This window comes from Aulonocara stuartgranti (genome assembly GCF_965226115.1).
Source record: "Aulonocara stuartgranti genome assembly, chromosome: 6".
Taxonomy (NCBI): Eukaryota; Metazoa; Chordata; class Actinopteri; order Cichliformes; family Cichlidae; genus Aulonocara; species Aulonocara stuartgranti.
This window is the reverse complement of record NC_138944.1, coordinates 15,241,983-15,268,310: the sequence shown is the minus strand read 5'-3', so window position 1 is coordinate 15,268,310 and position 26,328 is coordinate 15,241,983. Positions and strand designations below refer to the sequence as shown.

Genomic DNA, 26,328 nt, shown 5'->3' with positions numbered 1-26,328 from the left:
ACTCTCACTATCCAGTAACAGGTAGCTGCTTCTGTCGGTTATAAGATAATCAAAAGTATTACCACAAATTAGTTGAAACAATTACATGTTTTTTATTTTTATTTATTTATTTTTTGTCAGATAATGAATAATATCGTTGCCAAATACCGATAAATCCGTTTAACTGACACCGCTCTGTGACACCTGCGGAGCCCGCCTTCTAACAGAATAAAGCTCCTCGGTGATTGGTTGTATACGTTGTCCTTCCACTGGAATCCCGTAATTCGGCCCTGCCATTGGCTCGTGGCGTGTCGCTCTCGCCTCGTTCCGCTGTTTGATTGGTTCGCCTTACCTCGAGCTCAACCTGAAGCCTAAGAACGCCAGCCATTCTGTGTGATTTACTTGCAATGATTGATGCATCCGTTTATACCACATCCCTGCTGAGCCGTTGACTACATCACACGGCTGTCATGGTTATTTCAGTGGACGCCTCCAGAAATATTTTTCTCCTCTAAATTCGGTTCGCACGCGCACGTCCCCTCTCACCGCGTGCGCTGCCTCGCGACCAGCGAGCGAGAGACGCGGCGCTTCCTCCCCGGTCGAACGGCGGCAGGAGGATGGCACTGTGCTGGACGGCGTATTTGTCCTCGGTGGTTTATTAAGATTTTAATTAGCCGGTAACACACGTTTGACGTTTACGACAGACCGGCTTGGGAGCGACGCTAAACACACCGCTCCGATTATGGAAAAGGAGTGCAGGTAAGCGTTAACGAATCTTATTTGTTTATTTGACGGTTTTATATTTAAATTAAACATTAGCGTTTTCACGAGCAGTCAGTTGAAGGGCTTGCGAGCTTATTGGTTTATTAAATGCTATGATAACTGAACGGGCCGACATCAGTAGCAGCCGCTGCTTCCAGGGTCTGCTCCATTTGTATCAGTGAAAAAAATCCACTGTACAACATGCCAGCGGAGACGCGGCCCATTCATTAGCACATAAACCATATTTCTTGCTAATGCTTAGCACGCTGCTGGTGTGCCATGTTTATATCGTCTTTTCCTCAATGTCCCGTCCTCGTTTCGTGTCGTTACACAATCATGTTGCCGTAGGAAGCCGGAACATTTGGTGCCGCAAAGCGAGAGGATGATGTGTCATTTTGGCCACAGATGTTGATCCAGCCGAGCCATGAGCCGACTGCAGAGCATGCAGGCCCCTGTAGTCCAGGCATTCTTAAGCAACAGCAGCAGGCCAGGATAATGAGCTGTCATGTCCAAACAAACCAGGCCAGTAGATTACAGGATCTTGGAGTATGAGTTTGCAAGATGGGATTATAGATAGCAGAGGGACTGCTACAAATATCTCCCTCCAGATGTTTACTGTACTGCTCATGCATGCCCTCTAACTACTCATTATAGGTGAATCCGGTTGTTCTTGCTGTATTTATCTAATCAGAGTGGGGTTAACAACTAAATCCCTTGTAATGTGCTTGACTGGCTTTACTGCTCTTACTACAGGCGAGTTAAATAACTCACTACTGACTCATGAGGGCAGATATGCTGTATAATTTTAAAAACCCAACTGTAATAACAAAAATAGAGAAAGGGTGGGTCGTTGCCCTGTACCTGTGCATGTGCAATGACAATAAAGTTGAATTCTATTCTATTCTATTAAATACACCACACGCCTCACTAGTCAAGAAATTAAACAATTCTCCACCCTTCTTCCCCCAAGTACTCTTTCTTATCTTTTTTAAGAGGGCAGACAGTCCAAGGATGCTCCATGAATGAGGGCTTGCACTGAGTAATGGGTGAATAATGGGCTTGTCATGTGTTGATGTGAGATTCAGTGAGATAATGTTTATTTTTACCTGTATAATCCACTCACTGTGCAAAAGCCTTCTCACACATTTTGCTGTCAAGGAAACCGGTATCAGATTCTCACATCCTGGTGACCTTGTTTTTTAAGCGCAAAGGCCTGAAACTTCATCTTTATCTGATCCAGCAAAGAAATAGAAACAAGTGACTAGTACTCTGTGACATGCAAACACACCCTAGTTCTTCCCAGCCAATCTTTTCCTTTGCGCTCTGCAACTGACACTGCTTCCTCATTATCTGTGTAAGACTGTGGTGAGCAAAAAGGCTCCGGGCAGTGTCTTAAAGATAAACAATCTCAGAGATGTGTGTACACCTTACATGTGTGCATTTGTTTAATGTGTGTAGCAAGAACAAGAGAAGGGCTATCACCTCACAGCTTTGTCAGTGTACTATACAGATTCTGTACATGCTGCCGTCCAGGGTTATTGTTGTCTGCCACTGTGTGTGGTTGTAGGAGAGGACCATCAGTAATAAACAGGAGCCCCATGTGTGTGTGTCCTCACAAGATGGAAAGATTGATTTTTTTTTTTTTCCTCACGCCTGAAACAAGACTGGTCTTTAATGACTGGTCTCAGTAAAGATGTCTCTTCTTTGAAATCTTACGCTAAAGCAAAACATTTGATCTACTATAGTGTCTTAATGCAACAACAGCAGCATAGATTAATAATAAAATAGTGACATTATGATATATTTTTTATTTTTTTGTTAACAGTTCTATTCATTGATTCAATGGGGAATCATTATTATCATATATGCGCAGTTTCTCTTCAGATGGACTTAATTTTTTTCATGTACAGGACAATGATGTTTTACTCAGTGTTTTACTCCCAAGGTTTAAATGCAGCTTTTCCTCACACTGTAGATGTTTTGTTCGCTGATTAGGTTAGTATGCGGTGCTGTGCAAAAGTCTTGTGTCACTCCTTATCTCTTTATATTTTGCTGGGTAAATTGGGAAGTGGCTGTGGTGAATAATAGAAACATAAATGAAAATGCAGTATATGTTTGCATAATTCTAACGAACTTGAAAGTTGATATTTGATATGGTCACCTTTGTTCATCAACAATGCCTGAACCCTCATACGCTCTTCTTTTGATGTTGGCTGCCTTTTGTTTTGATGATCCCTCACTGCTTCAGTAATGTTGATTTCTGGGCTCTGAGTCACGTGCTACTCCATACTGCCCTTATTTATGTTAGTTTTTGCGGCCCTTCTTTGTTCTGAGTGCACCTTAATTTACTGTTACACACACACACGTTGCATGCAGGGTGGAGCTGACAGAGACAGATGAAGTGAAGAACTGTTAACACGGCTGGTTACAACATCTTACATTCCTGTAAATGTGGTAAAAGCTTCCAAACACGTACTGCCTCTAAGATACAAATGACAGTGACTTTTCTTTGTCGCCACTGTCTTTTAGTCATACCTGCTCACATTGACCACAGTTGCAGTTAAATTGAAACTACGGCAAACATAAAGAAAAGCTGTTGTTGTAGCCAATGTGAAGGGCCTCCAAACTGCCTTCCTTTGCTGTTAGCTAACTATGCTCTGTTGCCGCTGTGTAGTGTAGTAAACAACATGTAGCTCATCATCACCTATATCCTATCCAGCTTTACAAGTAAGGATTGGACTGGTATGTGATCCAAATATCAGATCACGGCATCCCCAGATGCAATCCATGCAAAATGTGATTAAAGTGTAGATTTATGGTATAGTAATAATAACAGAATAGTGTTCCTTTAAAATACTCTGTTTGGACTGATGCTTGGGGTTCCTGCTTGGTTTGCTGGCTGTCTGTGTTTATGGTTGCCTGGCCATTTGCATGGCACTGCACTTCATTTCTTTTGCTGACACATGGAAACAGGGAGCTGCTTGATGACCTGACTGCTGTGGTTCAAGCTCACTATGACTGCAGCTCCTCCTCAGCCCTCCTCTGTCTGGTTTATTGTTCTCTGCAGATTTGTAACTAGATTTGTGTTACCCTGCAGGTTTCACACAGACTGAATTGTGATCTCATTTTCATACTGCTGCTGCACTTGGGATTTATACCAAAATGTAAATTTGACTTATATACCGTAGGGCCATATTTATCAAGGCTTGTGTACATGAAACTATATTCATTCATTCACCTGTTTGAATAGTAATTTGATGTAGCTTCTTTGGCAAAAAGAATACCAAAAGAATATGTTATTGTTATGTTCATGCCTTTGATTACCAGTATTTATTTATTTTTTTAAACATGGGGTTTTTCTGTACAAAAGATTGATGCCTTGCAACTGAACAGTTAATGTTTAGCTGTCATTTAAAATTAACACGAGGGAATGATTTACCATAGTATGAACCTATGAGAGTATGATTAAAAAAGTGAGATACTGACATATTATGAAATCCATGTCATCACATGGGGCTCTTGCTGTTGTATAAAGTATAAAGTGGCACCGTTTGTATTTAAAGCCTTAAATGGTCTACCTATCAGCATATCTACAGGGTAGAAATAGTTATCCAACACAAGTTTTTAAATTAAACACAGCATGCTGTGTTTAAGTTAAAAACTTGTGTTGGATAACTATTTTGCAAACTCGATAAACAAATATTTAGTCCCTTTACATAAGTAAAAGTTGTAATTCTACCTTAGTATCCTTTAGTGCATCTGTTTTCAAATCAAATATATATTTTAAGTTCCTACAGTAAAAACATTCATTAAGAAAAATGGCCCTTTTCAATCTTTATTAGGGGAGCTGAGCAGTCCTATGCTCCCCCTGAGCTTTATTATATTTCCATTTTCCTGAGAGACTTCAGGCAGTTAAAATTTAATTTGAGAAAATTTAACAAAAAAAAAAAAAAAAAGATCAAACAAATACAAATTTCCAGCAGCAAACAGCAGATGTTTGTAATCAGAATGGGTGATTAAACAGCTCGACAACTGATTAGTGCTTCTGACGGCACTGCTGGGAAAGTATGAAATCTTTAAATAATGTAATGAATGCAACAGGAAAGCAAAAATAAGTCAGCGACTGAAAAAGCTTAACCACCAACTGGCTTTAGGCACGCCGTGCCAAGCCGTGAAAACATGCGTTTCCTTCCACCCCAGCCTCACAGCAGGGATGGTTGTACTGAGCTACACATCTGTGATCCTGTGAATCTTTGCGGGCTGGAGTTCAGCTTCACTCCTGTAGTCTGAAACAACTAGAAGCTTCATTTATTGTTGACTTCACACCTTTTCAGATCTTCTTTAGGCTAATGGACAGCTTTCTCCTGCTTCACAACATTAGTGTCAAAGAGGATTCTTTTGTTGTGAAAGCCTTTGAAAGAAGTCATTAGTTTAGCAATCATTGCCTGATTGTCACTGTTCAGTACATAGCTTTTTGTGTTTACCTGTATGGAGAAGAAATAGAGTTAACCATTCAGTTATTCTCGGTCTTACCATCTTGTAGTTCACTTTTGACATTATGGATGTTTTACTTTTTTCTTTTTTTTTTTTCCAAAATATTGATTAATCTGACCTGTTCAAATCTGATCATTCAGTGGCACAAAAGAGTCAGCTGTGACTTGAAGTCAACAGTAGGTTGTATGGATGGCCATTTCTAGACAATTTCCTGTCACAATGGCACTCAGGGGAACCAAACCTTCTAGAAAGGGATACTAATTACATTTAGAGCAGGAAACCATCAGTCATAGGAAGTGAGCAGGGTCAGTAGACTTTGTGAAGTCTCAAAACAATATTCATTGGCTTTGTTAGTTAATTTTCCCCAAATGTGTCTCCTCCTCATTTACAGTGGGGCAAAAAAGTATTTAGTCAGCCACCGATTGTGCAAGTTCCCCCACCTAAAATGATGACAGAGGTCAGTAATTTGCACCAGAGGTACACTTCAGCTGTGAGAGACAGAATTTGAAAAAAAAAATCCACGAATCCACATTTGTGAAGAATTTATTCGTAAATCAGGGTGGAAAATAAGTATTTGGTCAATAACAAAAATACAACTCAATACTTTGTAACATAACCTTTGTTGGTAATAACAGAGGTCAAACGTTTACTATAGGTCTTTCCCAGGTTTGCACACACAGTAGCTGGTATTTTGGCCCATTCCTCCATGCAGATCTTCTCGAGAGCAGTGATGTTTTGGGGCTGTCGCCGAGCAACACGGACTTTCAACTCCCGCCACAGATTTTCTATGGGGTTGAGGTCTGGAGACTGGCTAGGTCACTCCAGGACTTTCAAATGCTTCTTACGGAGCCACTCCTTTGTTGCCCGGGCGGTGTGTTTTGGATCATTGTCATGTTGGAAGACCCAGCCTCGTTTCATCTTCAAAGTTCTCACTGATGGAAGGAGGTTTTGGCTCAAAATCTCACGATACATGGCCCCATTCATTCTGTCTTTAACACGGATCAGTCGTCCTGTCCCCTTGGCAGAAAAACAGCCCCATAGCATGATGTTTCCACCCCCATGCTTCACAGTAGGTATGGTGTTCTTGGGATGCAACTCAGTATTCTTCCTCCTCCAAACACGACGAGTTGAGTTTATACCAAAAAGTTCTACTTTGGTTTCATCTGGACACATGACATTCTCCCAATCATGTATCATCCATGTGCTCTCTGGCAAACTTCAGACGGGCCTGGACATGCACTGGCTTCAGCAGCGGAGCACGTCTGGCACTGCGGGATTTGATTCCCTGCCGTTGTAGTGTGTTACTGATGGTGACCTTTGTTACTTTGGTCCCAGCTCTCTGCAGGTCATTCACCAGGTCCCCCCGTGTGGTTCTGGGATCTTTGCTCACCGTTCTCATGATCATTTTGACCCCACGGGATGAGATCTTGCGTGGAGCCCCAGATCGAGGGAGATTATCAGTGGTCTTGTATGTCTTCCATTTTCTGATGATTGCTCCTACAGTTGATTTTTTCACACCAAGCTGCTTGCCTATTGTAGATTCACTCTTCCCAGTCTGGTGCAGGTCTACAATACTTTTCCTGGTGTCCTTCGAAAGCTCTTTGGTCTTGGCCATGGCGGAGTTTGGAGTCTGACTGTTTGAGGCTGTGGACAAGTGTCTTTTATACAGATGATGAGTTCAAACAGGTGCCATTCATACAGGTAATGAGTGGGGGACAGAAAAGCTTCTTACAGAAGACGTTACAGGTCTGTGAGAGCCAGAGGTTTTCCTTGTTTGAGGTGACCAAATACTTATTTTCCACCCTGATTTACGAATAAATTCTTCACAAATCCTACCATGTGGCTTCATGGATTTTGTTTTTCACATTCTGTCTCTCACAGTTGAAGTGTACCTCTGGTGCAAATTACTGACCTCTGTCATCATTTTAGGTGGGGGAACTTGCACAATCGGTGGCTGACTAAATACTTTTTTGCCCCACTGTAAATGAGGAGGAGACACATTTGGGGAAAATTAACTAACAAAGCCAATGAATATTGTTTTGAGACTTCACAAAGTCTACTGACCCTGCTCACTTCCTATGACTGATGGTTTCCTGCTCTAAATGTAATTAGTATCCCTTTCTAGAAGGTTTGGTTCCCCTGAGTGCCATTGTGACAGGAAATTGTCTAGAAATGGCCATCCATACAACCTACTGTTGACTTCAAGTCACAGCTGACTCTTTTGTGCCACTGAATGATCAGATTTGAACAGGTCAGATTAATCAATATTTTGGAAAAAAAAAAAAAAAAGTAAAACATCCATAATGTCAAAAGTGAACTACAAGATGGTAAGACCGAGAATAACTGAATGGTTAACTCTATTTCTTCTCCATACAGGTAAACACAAAAAGCTATGTACTGAACAGTGACAATCAGGCAATGATTGCTAAACTAATGACTTCTTTCAAAGGCTTTCACAACAAAAGAATCCTCTCTGACACTAATGTTGTGAAGCAGGAGAAGGCTGTCCATTAGCCTAAAGAAGATCTGAAATTTTAAGTGGGGGAACTTGCACAATCGGTGGCTGACTAAATACTTTTTTGCCCCACTGTATACCTAATACCATAGCATGTTCAAACTTGACAAATCTGGAAAACCTCTGCTGCACTATATGCACATAAACACTAATTGATATATACTGTGCAGTCGATACATGAGAGCTGTTTGGAGCGCAGATTGTCATTACAATACTACTAATGACGGTGGATGATGTCTGCAGGAGTGTCAGGTAGCTGGTGAATATAGACTCAGATTCACTGTTGAATATCTCTAGCAGACGGAAGACAGGATTAGAAAGTATATTGGCTTCACAGATTCAGTGGTAATTAACAACTAGACAAAGCTTTGCCTGGAAGCGGGAGGGAAGCTGGATTTTATGACCTTGACGTCATTTGATTAAAAATCAGTGTACACAAAAGTTAAAAATAGTGACTGAGCTGTGACTTCAGTTATATTCATGAGTTAAATGATCACCCAGAGACAGAGTTTAAAGTAACAGCATGTCTTACTTTTCAGACATTGCACAGAAGTACGCTCCATAGAATGTTAAAATCAAAAATAAGAACATCCCCATCTTACAATGGGATGTTTTGAGCAGTGTGGAGACCAGCAGCAGTCACAAGGATAACGGGTACAGTAGTTGAATAGCGTGCCAGAGAAAAGTCCACGTGTCAGAAGCTAAGCATGAGATCATGTTGGGACAGCGAGGAGGTTAGCAGCTACAGATTAACAAGGGTCATGCTTGTTGTCACAGCAGGAAGACTGTGACAACTTGCTAATTTTTGTGTTTGTTTTTATTTTGTTTTTGTAAATCTTGATATATTTTTTTTAGCTTTGTGTTTTTGTGTTTTTCTTACACCTCCAAGTGTATGTATAATGTAATTCCTCTAAGGAAACTGTGGATCCATCTGTTTATTACTTGATCTCCTAAAGAGATCAAAAGAGAGCATTTTGTTTTTGTCACCCTCCCTATTATAACTGCCTCAGGGTGGATCAGTGTCAAAGTCGAGCCCAGATGGGGACTGTGAAGACTTTTTTTTTTTTTAAGCACTAATGTTTTGTTAATCGTAAACATCGTAAAGTAAGGTTCCCATGCAATATATGCATATAACATTGTAAATGCAAATTCATGTTAAATCACGGGGGGTGGTGTGTGTTTGTGTGCAGAGGACAGTCAGAGGGGGAGATAATGGCCCTGTCTGTTTGTGTGGACAGTGAGAGCTCGGAGAGGATGCATTCAAGCATAGACTATGCACAATGCCATAATTGTACACAGTGACGCGGTGGTGGAGAAACTAAACATGTGCATCACACAGTCGTTCACATATTTATCAACAAATCATTATCGAGATAGGATTTTATAAACACAGGTTACAACGAGTGTGGAGAAATGCCACGGCACAACTAAAAACTATCCTTTCATTTGGTGCACACGCATGCTCAGAAAAGCAAATATAAGTGAAATACCATCACCACCACTTATTACCTTAATACTCTCTGTTCTCTGCAGTTCCATGCCCACAATGACATTACTGCAGGCCTGCAGTCATATACAGAACAACAGCCAAGCTCTGAAAATATGGCTTGTTTTGCTTTGCCAGAGACCTTCACAATGTCACTGTGTGTGTGTGTGTGTGTGTGTGTGTGTGTGTGTGTGTGCGTGCGTGCGTGTGCTTGTGAGTGAGAGAGACAGAATGGGGCAGGGGGACTTTAAATCCTGCATGACTCACACCTTTTACAGTGTGGGTTGACCACAATGACACGGCTGAATAGTCCTTTGTAGTACTGAAAACCTCTCAAACGTCTTCTCTGTTATTCCTAAAAGGCAGTCCCTTTAGAAGATGCTATAATGGCATGTAGAATATTTTTAATGCAGTACATTAACCCAGTTTTCAATTAATCTAAAGACCTCTTTATTAAGTCTTTATGTATTAGTCTAAGCTTGAGTCGTATTGTTTGGTCAGCAATAATTTAAGCCCAGCAGGGCTTAAGCCGAAGGAAAATCTGGCGTGGATATTTGTCCATATCGCTGTAATAATAGCAGTTTGCTGTCCATAAAGAGTCGGCATTGAGACATATATAATTTAAATATTCTATGATATACTTTTGTGTCTTTGGTGCAAAACATCAAAGCTTGGCCAGGATAGTGAACACGAGCCCTCTGTATTCACCTGCTGCTTGCTGGGAAGCGAGAGCCAGAGGCTAAAATGCCGCAGGTATCTTGTAGAGTTATACATTATGTCAATAACCGAGCTCACTTCAGTCTTGCTGCTGGGGTTGAGGCTTAATTGACAAGGCAGTTTCATCAGGTGCTACACCAGTCTGTCAAATGAGTTTCAGAAGAAAAGGCAGATTGACATCATCTTTTGATTGTTACAGCAAATCCTGTTAAATCAAAGTGATTGTATTTCAGATTGGGTTTTTTTGTTTTTTTGAAGAAGCCCTTTTACAAATGTGATTGGTTTCATAGGCTTGTTAATGGCTCTTTTGATTGGGCTGGTTAAGATGCATGAATGTGGGCCTTGTTTCTCCCCATGCACTGTTCAGACAGTTATGCTCCTCTGCTTTCCTCTCCCCTCCTGCAGGCTGTATTTCTGCTTTCCTTGCTGTGTATGTCAGCTTCATGTGCTTCATGTTTTTCAGGCCAATGAATGTTTCTCTTTAATTTTAATGCCCTGTGACAGAGCTGAATTTCTTTATTTCGCTATTTTGGAGTTTTTGGATGTGAAGACAGTTTGATCTGAGTCAGTTAGATATGATAGTTTTAATGAATTCACTACACCGCTGTTGTTCGTTGGGATTAAACTGACTATGAATAGACGGATTATACAGATTATTAGCTGTGTGTGTGTGTGTGTGTGTGTGTGTCACACACATCTATAAAGCAAGCTTGGGAGATCCAGAGGAGTCAACTGTGACCATTTTTAGCCACTTTACAAAGCAGCACTACTGCTAATGTTCTGCACAGACACACTGTGTCAGTCCCTTCATTTCTGCAGCCCAGTCCCACACCACAAAATGTAATGTCTCTGTTAGTCCACAATGCAAAACAGTTTATTTTCAGCTTAAAGACCTGCAAACTGTGAGATGCATACCTTTTGGGTTTTTTTGTTGTTGTTTTTGGTTTAGCTTGTTGTAAGGACAAAACTCATCTGACATCCTATCAAAATGCAAAGTGCAGCAGAGTTAATGTTGTGAATGAGTGTCATCTTCTCCTAACCCAGACTAATTAGTTTTTTGGTGCTTTTTAAATGGAGGTTCATTTCCCCACTTGGTACGGTTCATTTGTGCAGATGCAAACAAAGTAATCAAATTTGGGCGCAGACCAAAACAATTGCAGCGAGAACATTTGGAGACAGTGGTGTCAGTCCAGGTCCAAACAAACTCCAGGCACTGAACCCAGTGGCACGCTGCAAGTTTATGCAAACACCTTCTCATAGCCAGTATGTATCTCAGATGTGATAGAGTACCAAGAACATGCGGAATGTAGTAACCAGCCCTAAAATGAACCAAGGGCTCACTAGTCCAAAATTGTCCAGAACACAGCACCTTTTCATGCATTTATTTTTGTTGCTTTTTCTGAGACACATTTGGCCAGTAAATGGACACACCTAGTTTGTAGTGACTCATTTTGTTTTGGAGTTTTCTCTGTGAAAAGAAACTTAATCACAGGAAAAAGCTACAAGTACTCATGTCCTGATTCTAAAAAATTTACAGAGAATTTGGGTTGTCAGATAGTCAAACAAAACGGCAACTAAAATGTAATCTTAAAGTCATGCAAAAATAAATATAATTCTACCACACACGTGCTCTACAAATGTGTAGCATTTGAGTGAAAGTGGGATTTTTACACACATAGAATAGTTTGTATTTGTATATGTGTTGAGTGAGTATTTGCTTTGCTTGTTTTCTTTGATATGGGTAAAGATTTTTACACTGGCCTTCCATAGCCAGATATCTTCAGACATATTAGGATGAAAATGTGGGAAATCCAAGGTCAAAATGTGCTGTCTAAGAGAAGTGGGAATCATTGTTACTGTGATAAAAAGCATTTTGATTTATTGCTTCAAAATAGGACTGTAAAGCAGGCACACTGACCAACACTGCTATTACAAGCTGTCATAAATGTTACATTCACCTGGCCTGCTAAACAGTTTGTATTACAGTCATCTAGCTTAATTGAAAAGGTGTCGACTATTGTACTGTTAAAGGTATTTTGAGCTTAAAATGGCATTCAGCAGTCGCTTTTGTTACTTGTTTTGAACAAGTAAACAAAAGTCTTAGTTTTACATAGCCTTGTATCGAGTAGGTCTGCACATAACGTAGGTGATGAGATTGTGTTACTTTTTTAGCTTATCCCAAATTGGAAGCTTTGTTGAGCTAAGTGTGTTGAGTTTTAGTTTAGTTTAGTTTTTTTCGGTTCAGTTGAATGAACGTTAGCTTTGCCATACTTGGCTAACATCCTCTGTATGTGAGATGAGATCTTACAGTATGTTTGCACTACTCCCCAAGTACTTTACTTTCATATAATATTCCTTACAAATCCCACATGTCACATCTAGAGCTGGGCGATATGAGATTTTTTCATATCACGATATGTTTTTTTCATTTCAGGCGATAACGATATCTATCACGATATAAGCCAAATAACTTGTAAGAATTTGTAAGATTTAAATGTGCTGTTGCTCACAAGTAAAATGTGAAATAATCAGCAGCTTGTTTTTATTTAAATATTTATTTCCCATAATAAGTTCAACAGGGTAAGATGTACTTAAGGAACATGAGACTTTTTCAGATAAATAAAGGCAAATATTGCAAACTACACAAAAGGCAGCCGCTAAAGCGTTTAAGTTTCAAAATAGAACAAACGAAACAGACTAAATTGTCAATTCCACTTAGAAACAAAATATTAATTCTAAAAATAAATCTTAGTTTGTTTTACAGAAGAACAGACAAAACTGACTAACTTTTGTCAATATCAAATAAACTGAGAACTAAAAGGAAATTCTCAATCTCTCCTTGTTGTATAGCTGAGCTTTTCAAACAGTTTTAACAGTTACTTTAGTCTGACAAAAGCCGAATGACGAATTAGCGCTTCCAGTCAGAGACTGAGGCTACGTCCACACGTACACGGGTATTTTTGAAAACGGAGATTTTCCGTTTTCGTTTTAAAAAATAATCTCGTCCACACATAAAGGCAGAAATGAAGGAAAACGCTGCTATGAACATGCCAAAGCAGCAGGTGGCGCTAGATTCCTAACCGTGCAGAAATGTTGGCCAATCAGAAGTCTAGAAGCCTCGGTGGGAAAAAGTAAACAAAGCTGGGGCATAGAAGCAGAACCGAGTCGTATGTGTGGACGGACAGTAACTGTGTGTATATGTAAGCATTTAAACACTGCAGAGAGTAGAATTAACAGTAACAGTATTGTAGAAATTCATTTCACCGAAACAATAACGTGGCGCGCAGTGTGACGCATGCACCAGTTTATTGTATTTCCAGACTTGCTTTCGGCACAATTTACAGTGCACGCTACTCTGTTTTTTGTCAGACTTGAAATAGCCGAAATACCTTCACACTACGGAACTTCTATGGCTCTTCCGTTCGACAATCTCTCCGGCGTTGGAACCATCATCTGTTTTCTCTTCGGTCACACTCGGTTGATTTTTCTAGTCGGCACACTCATTTCCTCCATTACCCGCTGGCTGCTTCCCAAACAAACACACGTGCGGCTTGGCACTTGTGCTGTACGTAACAAGTCACGCGACGTGACGCTGCGGCTGTGATTGGTTCAGCTCTGCGCTACTTAATTTGGATTGGCTGACCTTTTTTTTTTTTTTTTTTTAAGAGGACAAGAGCGGCGAGGTCTATCGCGATAGCTTAATTTCTCTATCGAGTAAAAGTTATATCGCGATACATATCGTTATCGTTCTATCGCCCAGCTCTAGTCACATCCATATGCTTCATGTTTAAAAAAATAAATATGTCCATGCATCTAATTCAAATGTGGATGATACTTTTCAGATTTTTTTATTTTTTACTTTGCCTGATCCCTGCTTCCACCTTGGGTTTACCAACTTCCTACTGTGCGACTGACGTTACCTCGCTAGAAAAATCATTAAGCTCAATGGCACCATCTGGTGAAGTGAAAAAGTAATTGGTTTTATTATTCTACTGCTGACAAGTTACTTTTTATTTGAAACCATATGATATTGTATCGATATCTGGTGTCTTTGTTTCAACACAGCATCGCCATATGTTATATCATTCGATTGCTGTATCGATTGCTGCTTTTTTTAATTACCCAGGCTAACATTAGCTAGTAAAATATTACGTTTATGCCAAGCTTGTGCTTTGTAAGGTCCTTATCGCTGAAAGTATCAAGCACACAAATGCACATGTAGCTTCTTTTTCTTCTTTTTTTTAATCCTTTATTAAAGAAATTCAACTACAGCTCAAAAAGCATGATTGCATCAACAATCTGCTGAATGATGAAGCCTTTTTTTTCCTCCTGGGAAATCACACCTCGGTTTATCTTATGAAGAATTCAATTAAAAACTGCCCTCAGCAGGGGCGGAGCGTGGGGGTGGCTTACTGGGCTTAAGCCCGGGTTGTTTTGTCAGAGCCAGCCATACTAAGGAGAGCTTAAGTTTGACCAGGTACCAAAGCAAATCATTCGTACCGTACAAATAATGTAAATATGACGGTGAATCACGAAAGATTGATATCAAACTGATCACTTGACCAATATTACGTTACTTGCTCTTCAAGTGAATCAACAAATGGCGAAATGAAAAGCCGAAGAAATGCTATTTTTTTTTTAGAGAGTCTTAGCTTACGTGTGTTTATTTCATATTTTCAGTTCTTACCCTCCCCGACTAAATCGGTTTCAGTAATGCACTGAAATATAAGACTGGACATTAGAGGGCTCTTTCAAAGAAAAAACTCAGGTAAATGTTATTTTATATATTATGCTTTGTATGTTGTTCAGTATATTTCTATGCAAAACAAGAGGGATTTCAGTACACAGCAGGATATTCACATTTGTAACCAGATATTTACATACACTTTAGGGAGAAAACATAAAACATTTTTACTGTACAACATTAATTTAGAGTAAACTTTTGTTTTAGATAAATATTGAAATGTCTTTTGAATTAGTTAAATGTCAGAATAAAGAGAGACAGAGCTGTCTATTTGTTATCACTTTCATCAAATTTAGGAGTACATGTACACTAAGTTTATTGTTAATTAATAAGAAAACTGCAGACGATTCCATTCTGAGCTGAAGAAGCTTCTGATAGGTTAGTAGAGTCCATGTGAGTAAATTGGTGGCACAGCTGTGGATGCATATAAGGCAAAACACAGAGCCTGTTTCTGTGACATGGGAACATCAAGAGATGTCAACCAAAACACCAGGAAAAGAATTGTGGAGCTCCATAAGTGTGGCTCAATTTTGAATACAATTTGGTGCCATTTACAATTAAGAAACACAGATAGGTTCTCTCTTTACTCTTAAAGTTAACAAATATGTTTTTTATATTTATCAATCTAAAAAAATAAACATTTAGTCTGATTTGATGTTACAATTAAAAAAGTGTTTGTGTTTTTATCTGAAGAGTATGTAAATATCTGGTTTCAACTGTATATTTGATGATTGTCAGCACAAAGAGGAAGAGAGAGGAAGAGAGAGGAGAATGAGGACAGATGGAACAAGAGCAGGTGAGACACACATGTTAGTCAAATGGTTGTTTACCAAAAGTATCACCGTATCATAGGTCCTCATGTATCTCGTACCTAGTGTTTCTTTTTAGGTTTACTATTTTTCAAATTCTATATTTATTAAGTTTTGCAGCTTGTTTGCACAACAAGGCTAAATAATTATATAAACTTTTCTCAATCTAAATAGTGGACTTTGGTAGAATTAAAAAATAAGTGTAGTGGAGGTCTATGATGATTTTTAGTGCTACTATCATCTAGTTCTGATTCTGGTTCTGTCTTGGTTAAATCCTAAGTAGTCCTGATTTTGAACTGTTGTAGTCCTGTTTTAATTCTGGATCAGTTTTGGGTCTGGTTGAATTGGGGTTTAGTCCTCATGTCTTGATACAGCCCCGATTTTGTTCTGCCTTGCTGCTTAATTAAAAAACTAGTTTAAGGTGTCCTGCACATGTAAATGGTAAATGGTAAATGGCCTGTATTTATATAGCGCTTTACTAGTCCCTAAGGACCCCAAAGTGCTTTACATATCCAGTCATCCACCCATTCACGCACACATTCACACACTGGTGATGGCAAGCTACATTGTAGCCACAGCCACCCTGGGGCGCACTGACAGAGGCGAGGCTGCCGGACACTGGCGCCACCGGGCCCTCTGACCACCACCAGTAGGCAACGGGTGAGGTGTCTTGCCCAAGGACACAACGACCGAGACTGTCCAAGCCGGGGCTCGAACCGGCAACCTTCCGATTACAAGGCGAACTCCCAACTCTTGAGCCACGATCGCCATGTGATATATATTTTTCCCTATATGAAGTCATTCTTTTTTGAACAAAACTCAAAACAGAGCCTATTAATCTTTCAGTCATTTCTAAACTCCCCCCCCCCCCCCCCCCCCAAAAAAAAGCCTTCTGTTCCAAACCAGCGGTGTCAGCTGCTCATAAACTGTGTGAAATCTGAGTTTATCTCTCTGAATTTACTCTGTAATTCATTTGATTTGTTTAATAGTCTGGTTTTAATAAATTCCTCAGCTGCTTGCAGTCATTTTGTGGCACTGTTTCTGAATGTAGATGAATGTGTGACCATGTCTTAGTCCTTCTGAAAGCTGTGCAGTGTGATCTTAACCGAATAACAGTGTAACAAGTAATTTGCAGTAACTTTTTATTGTGATTTTTTTTTTTCTTTTTATATGCTGACAGGTCAATTCTTCCCTCTGATGGAGGAAAAAAAAAGTTGTGATTATGTCTGTGTAAACCACATTAGAGCACTCAAATCTGTGATAAAGAGAAAATTAGCTTCATACTTATTGATTTCTGACTCAGAAACTTGATTATTACTATAACTCATTGTTCTACATCAGACTTTCAGCTTCACCTTCTTTATCCTTCATAGAGCAATGACATGAAATTTACACCCCAGGGGCCAAATCAACCCAGTAATAGGTTGCCATCTGGCCCGCAAACAGTTTTCTGTTTTACTAAATGAAACTGACTGAAGAGGATCAAAGCTTTGTTTAATGTTGTGTTAACTCTTTTCAATGTAACCACAGTATTTTTACCTGTAGCTTTAGAATAGATAGAAATGGATTATTAGGTGTGGGTGACATAGCCTCCAAATTATATCACTATATTTCAAGGAAATTCTGATAATATTTCTGACAGTAATGGGAGAAAACATTATTGGAAGCACTTTTTGGTGCTTCCAGCTTACAGGCAGTGGTATTTAGTGGTATTTATTAGTGTGAATAAAAATAAAGGACAGTTTCCATCCTTCTTTTCCAGTGAGTTAATGCCATGTTGACAGAGTACCTGATTCAAAGGGAGAATCTGTTGCTACAAGGCACCAGCAGCAGCAGTACAGTGCAATAGCAGTGACACATTAAATTAAGAACAAAATTAGCCTTCGTACTATTTTCTTTGTAAACTTTAAATCAAATTTGCATAACTGCTAAATACTTTAACAGAAAAGTAACTTAATCATGTAACTCCTGAGGAGTCGGCACAATAGTGTGAAAGTTGAAAAATATGTTGTACCTGGAGTGTTTGATCTTGAGTTGAGCTTGTTAAAAGCTGCTTAAAGCCCACACATGACCAGCTAGCATATAGCTAGCATGTCCGCCTTCATAGACTAGATGTTTTTGATGGTGTGTTTTTTGCCTCAAGTGATGAAACAAGTTTGTTGTTTCCACCTTTAGCAGGAACAGTTTTGTTGCATATTTTGTAAAACGTTGAGCTTTCTTGGAGGTTGTTGTAGTAACTCCCTGCTCCTTTTTTACTAAATTGTCATCAGAGAGTCACACTTAGCTCTCCTTGTTAGTAATGCCTGGTTTATTTTTGTCATTGTGTGCACTAAGGAGCATAAACGCTTGATATCGTTTGATATCATGATATGATACTTTCATATCGCATCATTATACTGGTTGTTAGGTTTGTAGCATAAACCTATTCGCTGGAACGTTAAGGACAATCTGCTACGCAGCAAAAGCAAGACTCAAGGCACCAAAGTTCTCTGGTTACTCATGCATGAGGGAGACCTGGCTGGAGCCAAGCGTCGTTCCACCACTTGACCACTGTCAGACTCTCAGCCAGGTTTCCCCACAGCACTCCTTTTATTGTGGTTACATGAATATGCATAGGGTCATTAACATATAACATCTTACATAGGTATACATGTGAACAAAGAATACTGTGTGTGTGTGTGTGTGTGTGTGGGGACTGCTGATCAAAGGGTCAAACATCCTTGGTCAGGAAGAGGGTAGCCTCCCCCTCACCCTAGATGGTTCATCCTAGATAACACGGTGAGGAAGTCCTGCAGTTCATCTAAACAAAGAGCACTTAGACTAGAACAGACGCAACTACGTTAATCCTACCATAAAATAATAAGACACGGTATGACCTCTCATGCTCCCAAAGTGCTGTCTAATACACACAAAGTTTGCAGACTATCAAGGATCAAAACCTCTACCAATCTACAACTAATTACAAAACTCTAAGCATATATAAGTAAATATTTCTAAGCATAAATGACAATCAACAATACAAATCTAACATTTCCCCCCTTTTTGACCTTTATGCCTGAAAAGTTCCCAGGTATGAATACCTCATGTCTGACAGTTTCAATGCAAACATTTTTATACTCAGCATATGTCAAATCACCCTAAATTACTGTAAAAGTTACACAGTTTAATAAATGTATTAGCAGTTACCCCATTCATTGAGCTCATCTCATGGCAAACTGCATCTTACGAGCAAACAAAGAAATTGTTAATTTAATAGTAAAACTAAAAAAGTAACATTTTCAAAAAAATCTCAGCTTGGTGATGCTTCCTCCGGGTGTGCACATCACATGTCTCTCTGCAGAGTGGTTTAAGCTCTGCAGGGCGTCATGAATGTCTCTTCCAGTTGTTTCCATTACTGTCCATAGGACCAGAGTCCAAATGTATGTAGAATAGACATTCAAACATACTAGTTGGTTTTGTTGTTCGTCAACATGGGTCTCAGCTATTTCCAAAGCTGCAGACCTCTCAGCACTAGTTTTATGGCCTCTTACCAGCCCCCATCACCTGACTTCAGACCTTCGTCTTGTGAGGGGGATATTTATGACTCCTTAATTGTCCACGCTCTGCAGAAAAAGCTCTCTGTGGAAAGGGTGCTGGGTTCCGTCATCTTACTGCTGTTATGATCCCAGCAGCCTTCAGAGTGTCATCATATGCACAGTACAGTGGCACAGCGTTAGGTGATGTTCATAGGAAACTGCTGTTATCACCACCATAGCTTCTGGTTCCTGTGCTTTCACAGAATCATGATGTCATCCTCGAACTCCTTCTGCGCTGTCGATGGAGCTTGGCACGCTCCCCTCATCCCACGAGTTTCCATGTTCCAACGCTGCTGAAGGTTTAAGGCAGAGCACGTCGTACACCTTAGTTGTCTTCCTCAGCGTCAATATTGAATCTTTCATTTTATTTAAAATCTTGCTGTGGGAAGTCTCCTCTTGATTTCCTGGAAACTCAGTAGCACAGCTCTCTGTGTGATGTCTGCTGTGCTGAAGATGATCTCTGATCCTCCTGAAGCCTCTCTCCCATCTTGTGGACGATCCTCTCCTCTATTTTGCAGGCAGTTTCATGGTCCTTGCTGTGGCTCCAAGGTCTGATCTCATGATGGGCCCCAACCAGCTTGACCTTTGACCTCAACCACTGCCTGGCTGTCAGCTATGCCTGGAATGTTTCACGCTTCTCACTGGGCCTCTGAAGATTTCTCAGGAGATTACTGCTGCACCTGTATTCCCTTGCTAAGAAGAAAAACTTCTATTTGGAGAGCATGTCAACAATCATCAAACCACATTCTTTAGTTCAGTGAACTTCACTTATAGGCCATCAAAGCCTCATCTGAACATGGGTGCACCACTTGCATAGGTTTAATATTTGTAAATAAAACGGCTAATCACACAAATCACTGCAACAATAATAGTAAACATTGTTTAATGTTAATCCTTGCACTCCACCTCTTGACGCATGGACACACCCATGCGTCAACTCACCAAACCTGGAGTCCAGTCTTAAAGAAAAAGATTAGCTAGATCATATCCCAGGCAACATCAGGGCATCTCCTCCCCTGGAGCAGCACCACCCTGGACCTATAATCCTGCAATGAAAATGTTAGTGTGCTTTGCATATTAAGTTTGCTTAACACCTGGCTCTCCCAGGAGCCTGCATACACACCATCATGGCCTGGAAAACAAAATCTGGAAGTAAAATCAAACTTCATACCTGTAAACAATTGTATCATAAGAACAAGAAGCATTCAACATCAGCAAGACAAGTGTCATGTGCAGGTTTTCTCAAATCAGTAAACTACAATTATTTTCATAAGTCGCCTCAGACATGGATCATCCCATGTACTCAGGCAACATTAATGTAATCGGTGACTGCTCTTAAGCAAAGTCACTCCACTTATATATTACTATTATGGGTTCAAAAGTGGCCAGCAAATGAGCCCATAATAAACTATCCCATAAATACCGTAATCTCTTATTTGTTTTACCCATGTCACTTGTCCGCTTCAGCTGAATCTACTACAGCATTCTCAAAGAAACAAACATTAGCAAAACACATTGACTGCAGTCAGACAGAGGTCAGACACAGGTCAACAGGTTCCAGAGGTGCCATAAAAACACCATAAAGTCAACCCTAGCTGTGGAAAGAAGTAACACCAGTTCTCAACACAGGAAATTTCACACATGTTATTCACATTATCAAAGTAACCTTCACATTTTCCCATCAACACAATGCAACAGCATCACCACTCATAACCTGTAAACACAGTTTTCCTCACACATAAACCCAGAAATCCTGTAGTAGGAAAAAACATCAACCAGTTGTCCTGGTATAAATCGCATCATCAATTCACATGAAGAACTGGCATGCTGTAAGAAAAGAAAATGCAAATATTAGCGCTTGCGCAGGCGTATGCATACTTTGTCACAGTTATCTCTGTGAGCAACACAAGCCTATGAATAACACACCTGATAAATGCACAGACACAGAAAATGGCATTTAAAAGGTTAAATCATCATGCAACCTCGAGTGTTGCTGTCATCTTTCTGCTCCTGTAAAAGGAAACACATGGGTTCATCTGCACCTTTGTCAGGTGGGGGTTAGCTTCACACAATCATGTTCAGTCAGTCAGTCAGTTATTTTAAACTTCTTACTCATTCACTCAGTGGTTCCTTCTTTTGCTAATTGTGGAAATTATCATCGCATTCGTTTCCACGCTCAGCAAAACGACGTTATTTCAAAAAGAAAAATAATTTAGACTGGATTTCCTCGTTGAATCCTTTTTGGGGGGGACTCTCATTTCCTAATTGTCCCAAATAAGTGGCTTTCTCCTGAACCCATTTTAAATGTGGAGAAACTCACTTGCAACAATTTTCTTGACGACGTGTAACGCTTTTAATTCCCGACTTGCAGATCTGCTCAAAGAAAAGAAATTCACAAGCAAAAATCAGTGCTTGTTCAAAAATGAAAAATAAAAAATAACAGAGATTATCAAACCAAACTCTCAGTGCACTGTGAAAGTATCAAAATAAAAAGGCCTTGTTAAGTCATGACACAAGCTCCTCATCTCAGGAGGGTAAATCATACCATTAGCATGGTTTATCATACCATCATACTAATCGGCAGGCTCAACTTCACAACAAAAGAAAAATCATCAGCTAGATTCACTCCAAATCAACCATCAGCTGCACAACACACAACATAATCCTAATGTCTTATTAGCTATGAGTTTAATTACCAGGTCTGTGCTCTTCACTCATTTAGGCCACAGATCTATTTTATTCAATTTTCCTTTTCCCTTCATCATAAAACATGTGACATGCTGTCATGCACTTCACAAAACAGTCTGTTCTGACGTATTCAGAGTTGTGTATCTAAATACAGGATTCACTCGCACATCAAAGCAGGAAACTCAGTGTTTTAGAGTTTCCACTCAACACACAACAACTCCAACACATCTCATTCACTCGTGCTAGAATTCAGTCACCTTTCATTAATCTAAAACCGATCACTAATTTGCATATCAACTATTAACCCACTAAGTTGACAGGACGACAGAAAAGCATGTTCAAAATAGTATCACAAAAGACAATTTCCCTCATACAGTAAATTACATGTGCTGCCTCAATCAAGCAGGAAGCTTCTCCCAATTTACCATTTTAACAACTAAATTTATTGTCTGATCACTGGTTGGTCAAACCAGGATCTTTTTCCCACAAAAGTTAAACTGTTGTCCTGCAACCTGGAGGGTCAATTTTTTTTTTTTTATTGGATAAATTCAGTATTTGAGAACAAGTGTCTGCTAAATTGACACTATTTTAACACTGATGAAAGATAACAAGCTAATTTTCATTGCATGTGTGTTTGTGTTATTAGGCAGGTCTAATGCAGGTCTGTGGAGCTGCATCTCCAGCAGAGCATGTTCTCTGCCTTTCCTACACACTTCTCTGCTATTTGATCATTTCTTAACTAATGTGCTATGAGTCTTCATGAGTCATTTTGTGTTTGGAATTGTTAGTAGGGTTAATGCATGTTCTGCTTGTGTGTGTGTGATTTTGTATATGTTTCTATTTTCGCAATGTTTCAGACTCCGTCTCAATTTTCCAACTTAAGCAGTCAGTTTTCTTTTCCCCAGGTTTGCTAACCCAAATTTTGATTTCCCACATTAAATAATTCCTATGTGTTCTCACCTAGTCTTCTCACTCTGTTGTCCTCTCCCACTTCAACAGTCCAACAGCCGGCAGTTCTCCTTCAGCTTTGTCCTGTGTCCCACTGTCTCTTCTTGCCATTTTACTCCACAGGTGGCAAATGTCAAACTCCAACTGTTCAGTTCTCCTCAAACGTTTTCTTCACATGCACAGTGAAGTCACAGCCACTCTCACTATTGTCCTCTGATGCGGTTGACTTCGTGCTAGTGGCTGAAGTGCTGCTGCTGCTTTCTTGGGCGACTTCTTAGCAGCTGCTGCCGGTTTCTTGGCTTTGGCTGCGGCGGGCTTCTTGGCTTTGCTCTCAGTAGCCTTGTTCATCTTGAAGGATCCGGAGGTCCTGGTGCCCTTGGTCTGCACCAGAGTGCCCTTCGCCACCAGACTCTTGATGGCGGTCTTGACACGGGCCTTGTTCTTGTCCACATCGTAGCCTCCGGCAGCCAGAGCCTTCTTGAGAGCGGCCACAGACAGGCCGTTGCGCTCCGTGGAAGCGGCCACGGCTTTCACAATCAGCTCGCCCACGCTGAGGCCGACCTTCTTGGGCTTGGAAGTCATCGTCTTCTTCTTCTTGGCCTGAACCTCGGCGCAGGGCGTGTTTATGATGGAGCCTTTCCCACCACAGCGCTGGCACGTTGAACGCATCATGAAGGGTCCATTTCTTTCATGTCGCTAGCCGCATGTGGCTTGCCCGAGTCACTCAGTCCTTTTTGAGCATTTCAACATGCTGCCGCCGCAGACCCTGGCCTCAGATCCAGCAAGTTTAGCGCGCTGATCTCCAAAAAAGTCCCGAAGGCCAGAAAGACGTCAAATAAGTGTCTCGTGCTGAGAACTCAAACAAAAACTCCTCTTCCCGCTGCCATCTTGCTCGCCCCTCCGTGAAATTCAACCAATCAGACAGGAAGATGGGTTTGCTTTCTTCTTCTGCTGCTGTTTATCCACATTGCTGCTGCTTTGCTGGGACTTTTTGTGCTCAGGACTTGCTGCTGTCTCTTTATCATGTTATTGCTTTGGAGCTGCATTCCTTATCTTCAGGGAGGAGTGAGCTCGCTTGTGAGGTTGAGAAACACATGGCACTGTAAATAAGTAAGCCAGAAACTTGGCCTGCATGTTTCCAATGATGTTAAACTATAACTTTCTTCCGACTGCTGCATGTGGAAAATTGATTCAAGTCTGCTTTTCACCTGAAAGTGACAAACTAAAACATGTTCATTATCATCATCACTGTTTAATCAACACACATCTCTCTCTCTCTCTGTCTGTGTTTGTGTGAACAATCCTTTCTTAAAAGCAGAAAATGAAATTATAGTTGTTTTTTTTGGTTGATCAACACAAAACCTTTTTCCTATGATTATTTTTTTCTACAATATAAATTCTCCCTCTTATTCACTCTTTTTTTAAATTTTTATTTACAATAGCTGGTGACCTGCAAAATCACCGCTGTCACTCACAATCAAAGGCAATTACTCTTGCACAGTGCACAAAAACACTGTGATGTCAGACACATTCACACTCACTTTGTCATCTGCAAAAATAAATCACATGGCTGATGATATGTGCCATGGTGATCCGTAAATATGATCACCAGTTTATTTAACTATTTTTCAACCCAACAAACAAATAATCAAAAACATGATGCTGATGTTATGAACACTCTACACACAAGTCAAGATGCAGGAAAACTGCTCATGGAAACGTTGCACACTCCAGTTATCACAGTTATCATAGCGCTGTTTCCCTCTCTTTGAGTAGTTCTCAGACAGCTCTCGATCTGATAATGTGTAGCCTGCTCATCAGCTCAGAAGAAAAAAAAAAAAAAACTGCAACGCAACATCACACAGTAGTTGCTCTGCCCACAGTGGCAAAGTCTTACACTTTCATATTCAACACAGCTTCTCCATCATGTATTTTTAGATGTTTCATACAGGGTTGAGCATATTAGTTGTTTTCACAGATGTGCTCTACATCTCAACAATGGTTCATAATAAGACGACAGTCTTCCACACAGGTCAAGTGCCTCTATGCACTTCAGTAGTTTAAATATTTATCTATATCACTTCACCTCACATGTCATCGTACTGAATTTAAGCAACCACAAGCGTAATGTAGATGACTTTTAACAACTATCCACCTCAATTAAATCTATGGTCTGGCACACAGGCTGCTGTCGATCAGGGCAAGCTAAAGAATAAACATTGTGTCAGCAAGGGGTGGGGGGAAAGCCATTCACCAGAGCATATCTTAAGTGCTGCTGATGTGGGCTGGCCTTCTCCACAGCTCTCCAAGGCTGGTGTGTTTTCTGAAAACTTCTAACATTTGAATCTCTTCCATTTATAAGCCTGCGATTAACCGCACGGCTCAGGTCCGCGTGACCGCGCTCGCGTGAACCCGCGCAGCTGTGGAGCCGTCGCTCTCTCTTTTTTTTACATAAATACTTTGTGCTGCCAGGAGCAAAGTCCAGCACAAACGTCTGTCTCCCTCCGACTCACTCTTGGTTGCATAGAAACCCATGATAACAACAACAGTCGGTGTCACAGACCACATGTTCTGCTCCGCACACACAACAACAACAACAACGACGACGACAATGACAACAACACAAAATAGGCCTACTGTCCAGCACAATCTGGACCCCGCGGAACTTCTCAACACCCCACTGAGCGGTGGAGAACTCACTACAGTACCCCACACAGCGGTCTGTATTTCGCCCCACTAAGACGGCGAACCAAAAAAAGTTCGAACTGCGCAACTCTGCGACTTAATGCTTCTGTACAAAAAACCCCACTGAGCGGCCTTGTACATCGCCCCACTTAGACGGCGAATTTTAGCCCCACTGAGCGGCCACGGGCAACACCCCACTGAGCGGTGAAGACGTAATTATAGCTATAAACTCTTTTTTTTTTTTTTTCTTACTTGGAGTTGCTTATTGCGTGTAGCGTCAGTCCCGAATCCCATCAATCGCCATCCACCGAGGAGAAAAAAAAACAGACGGCTAATCCACCGGTCCGATGACGAATTCTCACGCCTCAGGACTTTGTTGCAGGACCTCTATAAGTCCTGGCTGACGTCAGTCTTTCGGTGTGTCTCTTTTCCCCTCGGTGAACGTCGACTCCAGGGATCCGGCTCTCGAAGGACCAATTAATGTTAGGTTTGTAGCATAAACCTATTCGCTGGAACGTTAAGGACAATCTGCTACGCAGCAAAAGCAAGACTCAAGGCACCAAAGTTCTCTGGTTACTCATGCATGAGGGAGACCTGGCTGGAGCCAAGCGTCGTTCCACCACTTGACCACTGTCAGACTCTCAGCCAGGTTTCCCCACAGCACTCCTTTTATTGTGGTTACATGAATATGCATAGGGTCATTAACATATAACATCTTACATAGGTATACATGTGAACAAAGAATACTGTGTGTGTGTGTGTGTGTGTGTGGGGACTGCTGATCAAAGGGTCAAACATCCTTGGTCAGGAAGAGGGTAGCCTCCCCCTCACCCTAGATGGTTCATCCTAGATAACACGGTGAGGAAGTCCTGCAGTTCATCTAAACAAAGAGCACTTAGACTAGAACAGACGCAACTACGTTAATC

At 40.6% G+C, this 26,328-nt stretch overlaps 1 protein-coding gene across 4 annotated transcripts in view; it reads left to right on the top strand.

Moving 5' to 3' along the window:
- The first annotated feature begins 173 nt into the window (after positions 1–173).
- The window catches only part of evi5l (ecotropic viral integration site 5 like), a 63,201-nt gene continuing 37,046 nt past the window's right edge, over positions 174–26,328 (top strand). Inside the window, exons 1-3 of one of the 4 annotated variants that reach the window (XM_082535882.1) lie at positions 174–738; positions 14,634–14,721; positions 15,436–15,493. The gene's annotated coding sequence lies outside the window, so the exon portion shown is untranslated. The remainder of the gene's footprint in view (positions 739–14,633; positions 14,722–15,435; positions 15,494–26,328) is intronic. The other 3 variants (XM_082535883.1, XM_082535881.1, XM_082535884.1) reach the window with 3 other exon arrangements.